The sequence below is a fragment of the Herpailurus yagouaroundi genome, unplaced genomic scaffold (genome assembly GCF_014898765.1).
Source record: "Herpailurus yagouaroundi ecotype Mexico unplaced genomic scaffold, PumYag 77, whole genome shotgun sequence".
NCBI classification, from domain to species: domain Eukaryota; kingdom Metazoa; phylum Chordata; class Mammalia; order Carnivora; family Felidae; genus Herpailurus; species Herpailurus yagouaroundi.
The window spans coordinates 63,122,281-63,134,797 of record NW_024412388.1 but is presented as its reverse complement, the minus strand read 5'-3'; the positions used below and the strand labels follow the sequence as shown (position 1 = coordinate 63,134,797).

At 37.7% G+C, this 12,517-nt stretch overlaps 1 long non-coding RNA gene across 3 annotated transcripts in view; it reads left to right on the top strand.

Annotated features, from left to right (window-relative positions):
• LOC121027325 (uncharacterized) overlaps positions 1-12,517 on the top strand; it is a 97,225-nt gene that overhangs the window by 46,775 nt on the left and 37,933 nt on the right. For 2 of the 3 annotated variants that reach the window (XR_005788664.1, XR_005788663.1), the window contains one exon: positions 9,506-9,661. This is a non-coding gene — a long non-coding RNA (uncharacterized LOC121027325). The remainder of the gene's footprint in view (positions 1-9,505; positions 9,662-12,517) is intronic. The other variant, XR_005788665.1, reaches the window with a different exon arrangement.

Genomic DNA, 12,517 nt, shown 5'->3' with positions numbered 1-12,517 from the left:
AAAATGGCCAATTTTGTGTTATATGTACTTTACCACAATTTTAAAAAGTCATCAGAGACCCAGGTTTTTTCCTTCTTTTCTCTTTGCTGTCCACAGCATCTGCTTTATCCTAAAGCTACGTCTACCTCCATCATCCTCCTCCCTCAGACAACAAAAACTGTAACTGAGTTATGAGACCAATAAAACCATAGTAGGGCAAGATGAATGATAGTAACATGCAGGTCACAGGAATGATGCAGCCAAAAATAGTGATGTCAAGAAAATTAAGTGATGTCAGCGTGGATTTTTATTTCCAGAGACAGAGTTTAAAGGCAGGCATGGAAACCAAATGTGTGATTTAGAGGAGAATAGGCAGAGATGTGGGTGAGGAAAGACTGCAGACAGTAAGGAGGAGATCAGGTTGATTTTCGATGGGATCTACTAAGGGAGGAAGAGGGCTCAGCAGTAGAGCCAGCCTTCAGAAACACTAGGGGTTAAAGATTTAGTCTGCTAGCCTGGAAGAAAGCTTCTGCCAGGAAGCCTACACCTGCTTTCTTGCTGCAGGTTCTCTGCAGCATCCTCTGGCATCCTGGTTATGGCCAGAACTTTGCACCAATGAGAGCTGTTCTGAGACACAATACATAACTGATGGGCAACATTCAAGAATATGATCTGGGTTTCATAAATCTTTGTTCTCTATAACTTAGCTCTATGGTCTTCACCAGAGTGGATATTTGTTATTGTTTTTATTATTGTTGATAAAGATAAGAATATGATGAGCCCTTTTGGTCTTACTGGATGAGATTTTTATGATGAGTAGTGAAGGAAAATAATGAAATAATATGTAGAAAACCCCCGCTTTTGTGAAGTTTGGTATTTTGGAGCCCATGGAACATACCATATTGTTAGTATCATCACTTGGGCCATATCATTATCTATATTGGGCTGAATGCTGGGCCTGGGATCATATTCATCACTAGTGGAAAGGGTGGTCAGCCTCAGGGGAGAGTAGCATTAGAAAGGCTGAGTCAGGAGCCCAAAACCATATCCAGGAAGTTAGTCAGAAGGCTGATATCTAGGAGGCTAAGTCCCAACAAAGATGGTGTTCCCAGAAAGTTGAGATATTGCACTACCAGCCAAAGATGCAAGTGTGCTCAGAGCACTTAGAATCAAGCAGGTCTGAAATATAAACAGAAGACTAGATTTTGCTTACTTCCTAGCCTCAAGCTGACTTTTATAGCCTTTGTTGTTTGTTCTGCATGGTTTAAAGGTCTGGCAGTTTCCACTCTAAGCCAAGGTCTTGATGGGCAGAGGTTGAGTGGATTCATTTGATGGTTCAGGCTCAAAGTCATGATGATTAGAGGGCAGAATGGTATATCCTGAGACTGATGAATGCCGTTGGGATCTCTGGAACATATAATTCAGAATTTTGGTCTTCTAGGGTTACTTGAGAGCTGTGACAGTGCTGAATCTTAACGCTTTCAAGCAGGAACCCTACCACCCACAAAGTACTTTTGCATGGATTAGAAAAAGGTATCGTGTCCCCTGGGTGATGCAAGCCCCAAAGCCAGGACACAAAGCTTGATGAGCAGAGTTTAGGCTTGATTTCAGACCCTAGTCATTGTTTTAGGTGGGTATTTTTATCTGGTAGGCAACCTTCACATTCATACAGGATCCAGCTTCCCAGTCTTTACAGAAAATACATGAAGGATCAGGATTAGCAGATTCTGGCAAGTCTCAATGTGTGAGAGTATCAAGTACATCAACAGAAGGTGTTTTGACTAGCTAATTAATGAAAACAGAGTTAGGAAGCCTTACTTTCTGACCAACCTTAGATGCAACATTACTGTGACCTGAAGATCCTTGCTTTTTATTATGTAAAACTGCTGTTTTATTTCAATTGATCAGCTTTCTATATAAAAAAGATCAGCTTTCTATATGTGAAGAAAGGTTTGATTTCATTTCAGCAAACTAACATCTTAATTCTTGTTATCAAGGTTGGGTCCTGTTTTTCTTGTACCTGGGATAACCTCAATTTGGGTAGGTAGGATTTATACATGGGGGTGGAAAGGCAAAGAGAATTTATGATCAGCTTGGAGCAAATATTGGTCTAAACTCAGTGTTAGAATGACTAACAGGAGGAGTATGGCTTTTTAAAATTTCATATGTAAGTAATATCATGAAGTATTTATCTTTTTCTATCTGATTTACTTAGCATAATGACTTCAAAGGCCATCATATTGTTGCAAATGGAAGGATTCCTTTTTTTATGAATGAATAATATTCCATTGTATATACACCAAATTCTTCTTATATATTAATACATCAATGGATACAGGTTGTTTTCATGTCTTAGCTATGGTAAATAATGCTACAATGAGCAGGGGAGTGCAGATATATCCAAGATAATGATTAATTTCCTATATATAGAGTTGCTGGACCATATGGTAGTTCTATTTTTAACTTTTTGTCTAATTTGTTTTTGTAATATCTTTATATATATATATTTTTATAATATCATTTAGATTCACAATCAGATACGTCAGGAGTATAGCCACCAGTCACAGAATCCAGTCTACTAATTAAATATTCACTGATTGCATATTGTGTTTTAGGCAATGCACAAATAGCTGGCGGTACAGAGTTGATCAAAAAGACAAAAGCAAGAAAAGAGACACTGCAGTATGGTATTAATAGCCCTTATTACAGTTCTGTGGTATCATGGGGGTGGAGCACTGAGGCCATTCCTGAGGAATTGGGAACCCTCTTTGAGAAAGTAAAAGTGTAAGAATTAACCAATGAAGATGTGCAAACCCTAGAAATAAGAGGGAACGTGGCACACGCAAGGAGCTACAAGTAACTAGGGAGGGCTAGAGCACGACTGTAAGGGAGGTAGTGGTAGGAAATGGGGATTGGTGGGAAGGCAAGACGAATAGTTAGGAGACTACTCTAGTAATCTAAGTCAAAAATGATCATGTCCTGAACTAAGGTAATGACAGTAGAGATGGAAAGAAGTGACAATTAAAAGACGTTAAGGATGTGGAACAAAGGATTGTTATTTGGTTTGGATATGAAGGAGTGGGAGAAGGAAGTATCATGTATGGTGCCTAGGTTTCTGATTGGGTATTTGAAATATTAAGGCAAGTAACAAGAGGGGGAAATATGGGAAAGAGAAGAGTCTGAGGGTTACCCTTCTTAGTATTCTAGTCAAGTTTCCTAGAGATCTAGCTTCCCCTCACCCCCTGAACTCAGACTGTTGCAGGGGCCTGACAATCTCATTTGTCTCCTTGAGGGCTACAACTGTACCCCTAGACACAAGCCCACAGTCACCACCTCCATGGCCTGGAGATCTCTCTGATACGGACAGAATTCCTTGAACCACAGTTACAATACACCAGGACATCAGTGTAAATTCCTGCTGAGATCCCTCTCTACCATGCTAAGCCTGACAAATGTACTCTTGATACTGAGAGCCTTGTGCCTGATGGTGTATGACATTGACCTATGTCTTCACTTCACTTCACTTCACTTCGCTTCGCTTCGCTTCACTCACCTTCTATTACCAGGCCAGCAGCTCCAATAATGAATTTTCTCCTTCCTTGGTAACCCAATACTGCTGACAACCCTATAGCCCTGTCCCAAACTGGCCTGAGTGATGACACTATGGATAAAAGGGGCCTGGAAGCTTAAGTAGCACACAGAATTCTACTTTGCCACCTCTAACCCTGTCTTTGACAGATGAACTACTATTTAATATCACTGAAGCTGCAGGAAGGAAGGGTACACAGTAGTCCCCCCTTATCTCCAAGGGATATATTCCAAGACCCCCAGTGGGTGCTGAAACCATGGATAGTACTATACCCTATATATACTATGTTTTTTCTTATGTAAGATGACATGACTAAGATAAAGTTTACTTATGAATTAGGCACATTAAAAGATTAATGATAATTTATAATAAAATGGATCAATTATAATATATTATAATAAAAGTTATGTGAATGTGATCTCTCTCAAACTGTCTTATTGTATGGTACTCACCCTTATGATGATGATGATGATGATGATGATGATGATATAAAGTGATAACATGCCTATGTGATGAGATGAAATAAGGTGAATGACATAGGCATTGTGATGTAGCTTTAGGCTACTATTAACCTTCTGATATATATCAGAAGGAGAGTCATCTGCTTCTGGACTGTAGTTGACTGTGAGTAACTGAAACCAGGGAAAGCAAAACCACAGATAAGGGAGGACTACTATACTTTCCCATTATTTCCCTTTCTCCCTCTCCCAGAGAGCACATAGCTGAAGGGTGGGCCCTCTATTAAGTGCCAGTCACTTTCATCTTCTTAGGTATGATCTAAAACTAGTTTTTGGTCTTGTTAACCTCAAACAAAGAGCAACCCAACCAAAGAGAGACCTAATAAAAATTAGAAGGCTCTTAAGCCATTAGGTTCGCTCTTAAAATTATTACCTGTGGTGAGTACACAATATTCAACACCTTTGCTCCGTGTGCAACCTCTCACTAGGCATTTAAAACCAATTACCTTATGTACAGATTTGTCAGAGTGCTTGACTTAATGCAACTCATTAAACCTCATGGAGATAAGTGACTCAAAGATCCCTGCTGGCAAGAACACCTCTTCTGGTAAGGTTTTTACTGCTGACAGGCAATGGAACGTTGACTAACCAGCAAATGTGACAAGGTTTAATATAACTCAGAAGTTTAAAACCTGCACAGGGACTTTTGGAAACCTCGTAGGCTGCCATGCTATGGAATCAGATCTTTTTCCAAGGGGGAAAAAAAAAAAGGCATGCAAGCTGGTGTTAAAGGTGGGGGAGCAGTCAATGAAAACTGTCTGATGGTCATTTTTCTGTGTGGAATTGTGATATGGTTCTGGAAACTCTTCCTAGCCACCCCATTTCTGTTTCTCTGAGCAAAAGTCATGAGGGGGCAGAGGCATGACCCTCAGATAAGACAGCATGAGTGGTATGTAGGGAGAGGGCTGTCAGTATATCTTCTCTTTCTCAAAGATAGTGTGTTTGAGCATTGGGGCTACACTGAATATGCCTGCACATTGGGTTGTGCCAGTTACTCCAGTGGTGGCAGAGTGGATGAGCAGAGTGCTGGAGCTGAAGTATACCAAAGAAAGAGCTATGACTTCTTGGAGCCCAAGTAAACTCCTTGAACTGGTGGAAGAGGAGTCAGCTGGATTTTGATGGGGAAAGGAAGACTCGTGTAAAAGTAGTGCTATACCTCAGTTAGCAGGAGCTGGGTCATGGCAGGACCTGCTGTTTGACACAGGTTACTTCTGATAGGTGTGGGGATAGCCTCCATCTTCAAGATACCAGCATGGCATTTTACAGGGCACCATGGGGTGGAAAGCTGTAACTTTTTTCTTTTAATTTTTACTTTTTATTGAAGTACAGTTTGCATATAACGTTGTATTTATTTCAGGTGTAAAACAGTGATTCAACAATTATGTACATTATAAAATGCTCACCGTGGTAAGTTTAGTTCTGTCACCGTACAGAGTTATTACAGTATTATGGACTATATTCCTTATACTGTACTTTTCACCCCCATGACTTATTTATTTTATAACTGGAAGTTAATACCTGTTTCTCCTCCTATTTCATCCATCCTTCCAACTCCCTCCCTTCTGGCAACCACCAGTTTGTTCTCTGTATTTGTGAGTCTACTTCTGTTTGCTTGTTTATTCATTTGTTTTGTTTTTTAGACTCCACATATAAGTAAAATCATATGGTATTTATATTTTTCTGTCTGACTTATTTCACTTAGCACAGTACCCTCTAGGTCCACACATGTTGTGGAGAGTTGTAACTTGTGATGGAGGTGGTTTCAAGCAACCTCTTCAGGATATGTGGGGACCATTCATAATCTACTGAGTGAATGGTGAATTGTTTATCACAGAGAGTCTGGAGAGAGATCAGAGGGATTCATTTTGATAAGGGTGATAGGCAGTTACACAGTCTGGATCTGACTGGTTGTTGGAGAAAAGAAGTTTTGAGCACATACATCAATATACACATATTTCTTATGTAATAGTTATCACTTATTGAACACATTACTCTCAAGCATATTACATACAACTCCCCAGTCTATACTCATAATGATCCTATAAGGTAGGTATTATTTTTCCAGTTATACAAAGAAGGTACAAAAATATAAAGTAATTTTTTATCCCAAAACATGTGCTCTTATTCAGTTTTATGTAGTTCAACTGGTAGCTAAGGACTTTAATTCTTAATATTATCAGTTTAATTTGATGAGGGAATATGATGTTTTTCAGCTGGCTTATTAGACTCTGGCTGTTTATTGTAAACAGACTGCTTGCTCAAGGTGAAGAGAAAAATAATCGAGTGAAATACAAATGCCTTATCTCTGTGCATAGGCACATGAAACTGGTTTGTGGGATTGGGTGAAGAAATAATGTGTGTAAAAATATCAAGCACAGTGTCTGGAACATAGTGGAAGCTAAAAAAAATTTTAGTTTATTTTATTCTCCATCTTATATAAATTGTCTTTAATTAGGAAAAGACTCAAAATAAAATTGTATGAAGAGTCTAAAGGCTATTTTAGATTTTGTTTAAAACTGGAAGACTTTCTTTTAACACACAAGTTTTTAAAATACTTTTTAAAAAGTTCTTCTCTCTCTCTCTGTTTTTAAATCACATCTATATTTAGATCTACACGTTTTACCTGTAAGCTACTTGTGTACTTAACACCCTTCCTTATATTAAGACCAGAAGCATAGGATAGGAATGAATTAGGTATGGGTGAATCCAGCTGTACTCTTGAGTTCACTGAACATCTCATATGATTTTTCAAATGTTTTGGGCTCACTGAAATCCAAAACAGGTTTCACCCATTGCTTATACTCTTCAGTTTGGAGCATGTGCAATTTAAGGGAAATTTAATCCATATGTTTCTGATTCGTTTACACTTAAATAGTCAAAATATTGTTTTTAATAGTTATTTGATGCCTAAGTAGCCTTTTGAACCTTTTAAATAAGCTTTTAGAGGCTTGCATTTCTCCTGAAAACAGGAAATCATGTCTTTCCAAGGAGGTAAACTAATTCATACATCTTAAAACTCAGGTTCAGTTGAAAACACCCCAAAACCACAGTTTTTTAATGGGCTGTCTGCCTGGCAAATGAACACTCAGCTTTAAACTAAATGCTATTTGAATACATCTACTTCTTGCTGTATATTTGGACTGGACATCCATTTCAGTTGGTGTTGGGCTATTTTGAGTAGTGGATTTAGGGTTCTGAAGCTTCAAATTTACCTGTTTTTTTATTTTGGTACAATTATTTTCAGTTTTGATTTATTCTAGCTCTCCTGGTTAGTAAACTAACATGGCTACTTATTTTCCCCAAATATTTCATGTGTGATGAACTCTTTTTGTGTTTTTCTCTTTTTCTTCCTTTTACTTCACTAAGTATCTTATATTTTTTAAAATATGAAAGTATCTGATTTCCAACAAAACTATGCAGAATTTCAATTGAGATATGTGCATTAGTTTTCACATGTATGCCCAAAGACTGAGTAAAATCATGGTAGTCCAACAGAAATTAGGCAACAGAACCTGCAAAGAAGAGAGGAAGGAAGGAAGGAAAGAGAGAAAGAAAGAAGAGAAAGAAGAGAAGGAAAGAAAGAGAAAGAAAGAAAGAAAGAAAGAAAGAAAGAAAGAAGAGAAAGATGTGAAAGAAAGGAGAAAAGGAAGGAAGAGAAAGAAAGGAAGAGAGAAAGAAAGAAAAAGAAAGTTAATCAGTTAATGATGGCAACAACAACAGCAAAACAAGACACCACATTAAAAAAAAAATTTTTTTTTGGTTGCATTCCTAGCTCTTGTAAATTTTCATTTTTATTCCCACCTTCACAGAAAAATAGTATCTAAACCATATTTCAGTTTGGTTCAAAAGGTCTGTTTGGCTCTTTATTGAGGATCATAACAGTTGTTAGGTAGTTAATCTCTAAAATGGATTACATTGCCCTAAATTAACACACTTTATTTAAATTTCAGTAGTGCAGGTTGTAAACATAAGAGAGTAAGTATTAAGTGAACTTATGGTGCTATCTTCTAGTGGACATGGTAAAGACACTTTGTTTCTAAATTATTTTCACATGATTCAGCTTGCTGCCTTGCTGTTGGTCATAATTCAGGAAGAATGCAAGAAAATATTTTATTAAATAAGTGATAGTATTTGTAAAGACCAATACTTTTGAAATTAGGAAATTCCATTCTCTGACCTGTGAGGGAAATGAATTTAGGAAAACTGGTGGAAAGCGTTTAGAGGGAAGAGACCTACATGTTAATGGTTGATGAGAGTAGTAACTGCTATATAATTTTGTGTGCTTATATGAGTGCTTGTGGGTTTTGTATTTACTGATCTTTCAAGAGACACAGTTGTGATGTAGAAGAAGAAACATGAAATTTAGTCAGAAGACCTGTTGTGTTCCCAGCTATGTGCCCATGAGAAGATTACATACTTCTCTGAAGTATCACATTAAACAAATTTTGGGGAGGAAGAACTTACTATGTATGAGGGACAGATTCATTCTTGAGTTACAACATTGTAGTCTCTTCCCCTAAGGAGTTCATTGCTAACTATTACTACATAGTTTTAGAAATGCTTCAACAGGGGCGCCTGGGTGGCTCAGTCAGTTAAGCCTCTGACTTCAGCTCAGGTCATGATCTTGCAGTTTGTGAGTTCAAACCCTGCGTAGGGCTCTGTGTTAATAGCTCAGAGCCTGGAGCCTGCTTCGGATCCTGGGTCTCCCTCTCTCTGTCTTCCCCTCCCCCACTTGCACTCTGTCTCTGTCTCTCAAAAATAAATAAATGTTAAAAAAAAAGAAAAAAAGAAATGCTTCAACAGCTCACCTAGAGTGATAGTGAAGTCCAGTATCTGCAGAGTATTTAGACTTAGACTTAGTAGGTTATGAAAGGTTTGAACTGCATCATGTAGGATAAATAGAACTTTATTGATTAAGAGCAAAGGGTAGAATAAAATGGTATGACATGTAGGGGGAACAGGATGCAAAAAAGCGTGGAAGCATGAAATAGTGTTACTTGGTTAGTTTGGTATAGTAAACTCTGGATAGTTTACTATAGCCAGATCATAGGGTTTGACTTAGATGTTCACATTTTTTTTCTGAAGAAAATCATTAAAAAATTCTAAGAGGAATGATAGCAGATTTGGGCAGTAACTCAGCAGTCAGCAAAGTATAAGGACATTTGGTAGTAAGATGAAGTTTGCTTGAAGTTTGAACCACACGTGTTCCTCCCAATCTCTACAGATTTGGTTGAAGAACAGAGAAGAGAAGGGCATTGTTGGATTTCATAGACCCTTCTGGTTCAAAGCATCTGCATCTGCTGAATTAGTTTATTGTATGGATTCTCTCCTTATCCTGCACATTTTCTTAATCTTTATTGTGTAAAAACAGATGTAGAACTTAGTTCCTTTTTTCCTTTTTGTTTCTGTTCTCTTTCAGGAAACAACCACTTCAAATTTATCCTATTCTACCATGAAGACTACTTGTGGGAAGAGAGGACAATACTTTTTGCCTCCTGCAAAACAAAGTCCATCTGATGGAAGTGTGGGTAAGTAATAAATTGAAGAACATCAAGATAAGAGGCAAGTACACCAGGTATGAAGCTATTATCAAAGAGCAAAATGCTGAAGACCTGAAGTAAGGCAGTGGCATTAGCAGGAGAAATGGTGAGGGAAGAATATATTTGAGATATATTTCAAAGAGGGAATCCTCAGGAGTGGATCCAGTGACTAAATCAATCTGGGCCAATGGTACAGGGGAACATGATAGAGCAGAGGTGTGAAAAGATTGGTAGGGGATGAAGGGCTCTGTTTGTCATTTAGAATTTTGTTTGGGATAGTGAACAGTTAGAGGTGACATCCACTGTTTGAGATACAGAAAGAAATGCCTATTTTGGGAGAAATTTAGAAGTCCAGTTTTTGGCAAATTGGGATTGAGGTACTAAATGAAGGTGTTAGGAAAGTACTTAGATGTATGTGTCTGGAATTTCTTCTAAGAGTGGTCTGAACTGGAGAAGTGAGGTTTAGGAGTGGATTATTTAGGGACTATGCTCAAGTGCAAGTCTAACAAACTCAGCTACAGGAGCTTAACCAAATAGTTATTTTTCTTAAGTAAAAAGAGCCCAGAGTTAAGTAGTCCAGAATTAGTGTGGTAGTTCCATGATTTCACCAGGTTTCGGGCTCTTTTTATCTTTCTGTTCTATCATCCTTAGTGTCTTTGGTCAGGTTTCCAAGAAGCAGTGTCTTATATGAAGATTCAGGTCATGAGATTCATTAAGGGAATGCTCTTCTTGAGGATAAAACCTGTAAGGGAAAGTGGAAGGCAGGATGGAGAAGGGGAGAGAGCAAGTAGTTTTACCAACTTAATTATTAAAAGTGGACCATGCATGAACCAGTGATGAGTGTGTCATGAACCAAGGGTTATGACTAATCCCATTCTATGAACATGTGGTCCAAGGAAAAATCAAAAGAATGGATGAAGAGAGGAAGGAATTCAAGGAATATAAAGTTCTTTCAACTAGTCTGACTTTGAATGGAAAAAGAGTAGGTAGGGGGTTGGGGGGAGGGGAGAATATGGGTTAAAAGAGAATTTTAAATAATAGAGCTGCCTACAGGAATGTGATAAAGGGAAAAGGCAGTAGAAAAGGAAGAACCAGAAGAGAAGGAAGACTGAAACTTTAGACATGAGAGAAATGGCTTGGTGGAGTGATATCATAGAGTTGGCAGGGAGGGAGTCTAGAGTACAGATGAAATGATTAGCTCTAGATGCAGGGAAGGACACCTTTTTTACTGATCTAGGAGGTAAAGACATAGAAATAAGTGGGTTTACAAACAAATATCCTGGTGGTGGCAAGTGAGGAGCTGAGGAATTCTTACATTATTGCACTTAAATTTATTTCCTCGGCAAAATACAGAAAAAATCATCTGTTGAGCATGTGTGTGTGGAATAGGAGGCGTCAGTGATGGTAGGATGGGGGGAGAGGTGTAAAATGCTTAAAAGTGGTGAAAGTTTGAAGCAGCCACTGAAGGGAATAGGAGAAATGTCTGATTAGAGCTGCCTGGCGGCATTTCAGGCCCAGCTGAGGTTGAAGATCATGAATTTGTAGTAGCAGCAACCCTGGCTGTGTGATTTTCTCCAGCAATGCTTTATAGTTGGGGATAGCATCTGGGGAGATGAGTTGGGCTATTAAATCAAGAGGCATTACACATGTGATTCATTTTCTAGTTGTTAAATACCTTTCAGTTGTAGATTACAAAGAGACTATGGATATACATGAATGTCTGCACCTGCATTTAGGCAGTAGAATTGAACACTGTTGTTGGGTGTAGGTGGATTTAGGAATCAGCCAATAGCAGTCTCAACTTTTCTTTGGTTATTTGGTGCTGATGCTAGTATTGATTATGGTTTAGAGACCAAATGGGATTAGGTAGATGGATGAATATCTAAGGGTGAGTTTGAAGGAAAAAAAAATGGCCTATTTTCTGCAAGTTCACTTCAGATATGTTTGTGTTTGCTTGATACTTTTATGACCCAGGGATTTATAATCCATCCAGAATTCTGTGGCCAGATAAATCTTTCTAAAACACATCACTGCCCAGAAACCTTCAGTGACTTCTCACTGCCTATAGTAGATGATATAATTGATATAGTAGATAAATGATATAGTAGATAAATGATATAGTAGATGATATAATTATTTTAGCCTGATGTTTTCAAGGCCTACATAATTTGGCCTCATCTGTTTTGCTTTATTTTTCCACTGCTACCTAAATTCAGAAAGTATAGGTTAGTGGTTTAGAGCACAAGCTTTGCATTTGTTTGAATCATAGCTTTGAAAACTACCAAGTGTGTGATCTTAAGAAATTTAACTCTCTCTTCTATTTTTCTCACCAATAACACAGACATAATAATATATATCTTATAAGATGATAAAGATTAAATGAAATAACATTATGTGCTTATGTGCCTGGAGTACCATATATTTACAATACGTTCAGTACTTCATTTAGCTAACTCTACTTACAAAGTGCTTGGATACTGTTCTAAATACTTTGTAAACTCATTTGATCCTTGTAACAACCCTCTAAAATAGGTAATATCAGTATCTTAATTTTAGAGAACAGAAAACTGGGGTATAGGGAAATTAATTAACTTACCATTTTAATGGCTAATAAGTAGTAGTATATTTCAAACCCAGGAAGTCTGTCTTCAGAGGCCATGCTTTTAATCACTAAGCCATGTTACCTTTCAATAAATGGTGAGTATTATATTAATACTGTACTTACTATATCTTAAACACCTAATGCTTATCTCTGCCTCCTTGCTAATATTCATTTCATTCCACTATGCCAGGAAAGTGTTTTCCACTTTTCTATACAAATCGTCTTAATCTTTTCTTTCTTTCTTTCTTTCTTTCTTTCTTTCTTTCTTTCTTTCTTTCTTTCTTTCTTT